Below are 6,224 nucleotides of genomic sequence, written 5' to 3'. Positions count from 1 at the left end.
TAATATGAATTGTAATGCATTCTGCTGTCATGTATAACAAATTAAAATAAAAATAAATTGCATGAATCTGAAAAAAAGTAGTGTTGCATATTTAAGTATATTTAAGTATATTTAAAGTCAAATAGATATTGAATGCATGAACCCAGGGCCCAGCCAAGGTTTTGAGTGGGAATAGGAAAACACTAGCATGATCAGCATACTGATAATTTTTAAAGTTACAGAACTGAAAAAAAAGTCACCCAGGGAGGGAATTTAGATGAACATCAAATACTTTGAAAAACAGAAAAAGATATTATAAACATATTATTGAATTTGTCCTATGTGGTGGGCACCATAATTGCTAAGAAACTTTTGCTCATGCAGGGCATAGTGACACATGCCTGTTAGCCCAGCAACTTGGAAGGCTGGGGTGGGAAGCTCACAAGTTTAAGACCATCCTCAGCAATGCAGCAAATACTTATCTCAAAATGAAAAGTAAAAAGGGCTGGGGATGTAATTCAGTGGTAAAGTGCTCCTGGATTCACTCCCCAGTACAAACAGAAATGGCTATAAAAAATGTTTTTTTGTTCCAATAATCTTGCTCACGATGTTTTACATGTTTTTTCTCTCTTTTTTTTTTACAAAGTCTTGTTTATAAAGAGTCAAAGGAAAAAATGTGATTTTGAATTGATATAAGGAAAAGTTTTTCTTTCCACATTAACTAGTTTATTTCCTTTTAATGGACAATGAGAATTAGGTAAACTACAACTTTACCTTTCAGGATTAGCTACCAAAATTTCAAAGTTAAATTGAAAATTCAACTGATGTTCAATTCACAAATTCCAAATATGATTTCTCTGCTCTTTTTAAACAAATACTTCCTATTTTTGTCATTTAATTTTATGAAATTACTTCAAAGTTATAGAAGGGAATCGGTGGAGGACTAGAGGTGAAAAAATAGTGAAAAGAGCATCAGAATGGCTTGGACATATAGATTCTGTCTGCCTATCTACCCTAAGACAGATGGCAGCACTCATTGTGCCTCTCAATCCCCCACACTGGTCTTCTCTTTGTTCCTAACCTGTCAGACTTCTTCCCACTGCTAAGCCTCCATATTTACTCTTCCTTCTGCTTATAATGCTCTTTCCCCTATCCAAAACCTGCTCAGCTTTCAAGTTCCAGAGTCAATGACAACACCTAGGGAAGGTCTTCTCTGACTGCCCTCCATTATATATTCTCATGTACCCTGTGCTTTTTCTCCATAGTAATTATTATCATTGGAATGATTTGATTTCTTGAAAAATCATCTTGTTACTTTTTGGCACTAGGGATTGAACTCAGGGGTGCTTTACCATTGAGTTACATCCCCAGGCTTCTTTGCTGATTATTTTAAGACAAGGTCTCACTAAGTTGCCAAGGCTGACCTTGAACTTGCAATCCTGCCTCAGTCTCTCCAGTTGCTGAGATTATAGGTATAATTACAGAAAGTCTAAAAACTTTCTTTAGTCCTTAAATTTCAATTTATTCATGAACAGAGTTTTACCCAAGATTATGCATTCAAAGATAATTGGTATCTAGCTCTTCTTACCCTTTGTTTTCCAATGCATGACAGTGAGAGAGCTTTAGGTCATGCAACTCAGGTATTTTTAAATATGAGCCAGATAAGTGATAGAAGAATTATATAAGTACTTATTTTAAAAAATATTTTTGCCATTTTATCTCTTTGAAATATTCAGTCCATATTCAAATTTCCCTAATTATGCATGACATGTCTTTTATAGCCATTTCTAATCCTAGATCCAACTGAGGCTCATCTGTCTTGCATTTGAATTTGAGATCTCTTTAGAGTCTTTGAATGCAGAAAAGTCCCTCCTTTTTTGTGTGATATTGACTCTTTGAAGAATCTAGGCTAATGTTCTCTTTTCTGGATTTGTCAGATTGTTCCCTGGTAGTATTGCTTAACTTAATTTTTAATTTTTTTCATTTTCTTATAAGCTGGAAAATTAGGTTTATAGCAGAGTTGTCTAAAATATGCAATATAAGCCCCATTTGTAATTTTAAATTATCTAGAAGCCACATTTTTTTAAAAAGTAAAAAACAACAGATTAATTTAAATGAGATATTTACTTAACCCACTATATCTGAAATATTATTTCAACATATAAACAATATTTAAAATTTTTTTGTCAATGGACCTTTATTTATTTATTTATTTATTTATTTATTTATATATGATGCTGAGAATTGAACCCGGTGCCTCACACATGCTAGGCAAGAGCTCTCCCACTGAGCTACAACCCTAGCCCCACATAAACAATATTAAAAAGATATGAGATGCTTTTTCTCTTTTGGTATAAAGTTTTTAAAATAAGGTTTTTTTCACACATAAAGCACAAATTCGGAGAAAGCACATTTTAAGTACTCAATAGTCAAATAAGGCTAGTGGTCAGTATATATGGAACAATGAATTTTAGGGTCTTACTAAGATCCAGGTTAAACTTTTTTTTTGTATGTGAGTGTGTGTGTGTGTGTGTGTGTGTGTGTGTGTGTGTGTGTGTGGTGTACTGGGGATTGAACCCAGAACCTCAACATACTAGGCAAGCCCTCTACCACTAAGCTACATCTTTAGCACTTTTTATTTTATTTTGAGATAGGGTCTTGCTTAGTTGCCTAGGCTGCCCTTGAACTTTGGGATCCTCCTGCCTCAGCCACCTGAGTGACTGGGATTATAGGTATCAGAATGCTAGATTCTTGGCAAGAATGTGTCATGGGTGATGTGCACTTCCCATTGTGTTAGATTAGAAACCTCATAATATCTGTGAATTACTATTAGTGGCATTAAGTTTGAGTTCTAATAAATGGGTTACTGAGAGTTTTTCAGTGTAAAAGATTCATTTCCTACCCTACCCATTTTAATGTACAAAGCAATTTTTAGGTATTCTATGGGCACTGTAAGATAACCTTGTTGCCCTGCAAGCTTTCAAAGGAAGAGTTTAGAATCTACAGACCATCTTTTTGGGAACCAATTATTACTCTGTGGGGTACAAAATGGCACCATTTAAAATATATTAGCTGGCATTCTTTTTTGGCTGGGGGGTGGGGGCAGGTACCAGGGATTGAACTCAGGGGCACTTGACCACTGAGCCATATCCCTTAATTTGTATTTTATTTAGATAAAGGGTCTCACTGAGTTGCTTAATGTTTCTCTTTTGCTGAGGCTGGCTTTAAACTCATGATCCTCCTGCCTCAGCCTCCTGAGCCTGCTGGGATTACAGGCGTGTACCACCATGCCCAGCTGGGCTGGAATTCTTTTAGAAAAAGGGAAAATATTTACTTTTAACTGGAAGTGGTTGTTTACATCAGGAATTCCTTCTATTTCTTTTCCTTAGTTTGCAAAGAGAACAGAGTCTGAGAGGACACATCAGGATTACAAGAAGCCCAGGAGAGTTGGGGATGACTAGAGATTAGGAAGATGAATGCATTTAAGGCAAGGCTAGCTATCTGTTCAATGTCTACCAGGTGTCAGGTACTGTTTTCGGTATTGAGTATATCCTGGTGAATAAGATTCTCACAATCACTACCCTCATGGGGTTTATGGTCTGAAGGAAAAAGAGACATAAAGGAGATAGTTACATCCCTCAAATGAAATGATTTCAATGATAATAAGTGCTATGATTGTTATGGCAACATTGCAATAAGTCACCTAGTCTATTTTTTTTGAAAAATTGATCTCTTTAATTTTATTAGTAGCACTATGTTGCATGGTGTGTTTATTTACATGTTATATACAGAAAAATACGCAGATTCTTTTTTTTTAGTAGCCTTTTTTTATTGGTTGTTCACAACATTATAAAGCTCTTGACATATCATATTTCATACATTAGATTGAAGTGGGTTATGAACTCCCAATTGTACCTCAAATGCAGATTGCAGAATCACGTCGGTTACACATCCACAATTAAATGCAGGAGATGGAACCATTTTTATTCACCAGCCAGCAGTCTGAATCCACCAGCTGGAGGTTCCAAGGGGCAGGTTGCAAATCTACATGCTTCGACCCCCTCCTCAGGTTTCAGTACACCTTTTATAGTCCAAAATCATATTAATCATAAGTGGCTGTTGCTATGATTTAAACCCATAAACAAACATCATGAGATCTAAAATCATAAGCAGAAGGGGAAGTGGGTCAAAATGACCCTAGCTGAGTACAAATTAAAGAATGGTAGTAATCATAATGTCTAGACAATCATTCTAGAACAGAAGGAGTGGGGAGGGGAGGGTTAAGGAGGGTGAGAGGATAAAGATATCAGGGAAGAATTAACTTCCATATTTATAGCTTAAGGAATATACTGAAAGGTAGTACTGCCTGCTGACATAGAGAAGGGAGAAGGGAATATTGCAGGGATGATAAAAATTCAGCTTTGGCCAGATATGGTGATGCATGCTACTCAGGAAGCTGAGGAGGGAAGATCATAAGTACAGGGCCAGCCTGGGCAATTTAGTGAGATTCTGCCTAAAAATAAGTTTTTTAAAAATTGGCTGAGGATGTAGCTAATAGTAGAAAACCTGCCTCGCATGTGTAAGGTCTTGAGTTCAGTCCTCAGTACTGAAAAATAACTTTGATTTACAACATTTTGTGTTTCAAAAAACATCAAGAAAGTGAAATGACAACACAGAGAAAATATTTGCAAATTATATTTCTGATAAGACATTTGTAATCCTCAGTATGTAAAAAAAATTCTTGTAACACAAAAATTAAAAGATGAATAAGCCAAAATAGACACGGACAAAGGTTTTAAAAAGACATTCTTTTTCTCCAAAGAAGATATATATAAATGGCCAATACACACATGAAAGGAGGCTCAGCATCATTAGTCATTCGCAAAATGCAAACCCAAACCACAATGACATGCCACTTCACATTCACTAGAATAGCTATAATAAAAAAGATAACAAGTGTCAGCAAGGACATAGAGAAATTGGAGCCCTCCTACATTGTTGGTGGGAACACGAAACGGTGTGGAACACTTAGGAAAACAGTTTGGCAGTTTCTCAAAATGTTAAAGATAGGGTTACCAAGAGAACCCACAATTTTACTCCTTGGTTTTTGGCTAGGAGTAATGAAAACATATGACCACACAAAGACAAAAATGGATGTTCCTAGCATTGTTCATAATAACTCTAAAGTGGAAATAACTTAAATGTGCAACTGACAAGCAAATAAACAAATGTGTTAAACCCATACGTGCAATGGAATATCAGCAATAAAAAGAAATGAACTATCGACACAAATCATAACAGTGATAACCCTCAAAAACATGAGGCAAATTGAAAGAAGTCAGTCACAAGCTGGGCGTGGTGGCCCACGCCTGTAATCTCAGTGACTTGCGTGGCTAAGGCAGGAGGATCACAAGTGTGGAGCCAGTCTCTAGCACTTTGCAAGACCTGTCTCAAAATAAAAAATATAAAATAACAAAGACTTGGAGTGCAGCTCAGTGGTAGAGTACCCCTGGGTTCAATCCCTAGTACAGAAAAAAAAAATGGTCACAAGGACTACATGTTGTATACTACATAAATGAAATGTCCAGATAAAAACTACTGATTTGTACATTTTAAATAGGTGAGCTTTAGAGTATGTTAAGTTCTATCTCAATAAGCCTCTTAAAAATTCATTTTGAGATATATTAATTTCCTAAACATATCTGTGAGTTTTCTTAAAGAACTCTGTTCTACATTTTCACACTGTTGGTGGGACTGTAAATTAGTACAACCACTATGGAAATCAGTATGGAGTTTCCTCAAAAGACTAGGCATGGAATTAGTATATGTCTCAGCTGTACCACTCCTTGGTATTTATCCTGAAGAATTAAACAATTCTTACTATAGTGATACTTGCATATTCACATTTATAGTAGCACAATTCACAAGAGCCCAACAATGGAACCAGCCTAGGTGTCCATCGAAGAATGAATGGATAAAGAAAATGTGGTAAATCTACATAGGAGAGTTTGATTCAGACATGAAGAAAAATGAAATTATGTCATTTTGAAGGAAAATGAATGGGATTAGAGACCATTACGTTAAGAGAAATAAGTCAAACTCAGAAGGTCAAGGGACATAGGTTTTTTTTTTTTTCCCATATGCAGAAGATAGAGAGGAAAAAAGGAAAAGTGTGTGTATAGAGGGAGGATCTCACGAACATCAAAGGGAGATCAGTAGTGGAAAGGGACCAGGGAGTGGGAGGA

The sequence above is a fragment of the Urocitellus parryii genome, chromosome 2 (assembly GCF_045843805.1).
Source record: "Urocitellus parryii isolate mUroPar1 chromosome 2, mUroPar1.hap1, whole genome shotgun sequence".
NCBI classification, from domain to species: Eukaryota; Metazoa; Chordata; class Mammalia; order Rodentia; family Sciuridae; genus Urocitellus; species Urocitellus parryii.
The sequence above is the reverse complement of the archived record's forward strand: the minus strand, read 5'-3'. Positions refer to the sequence as shown.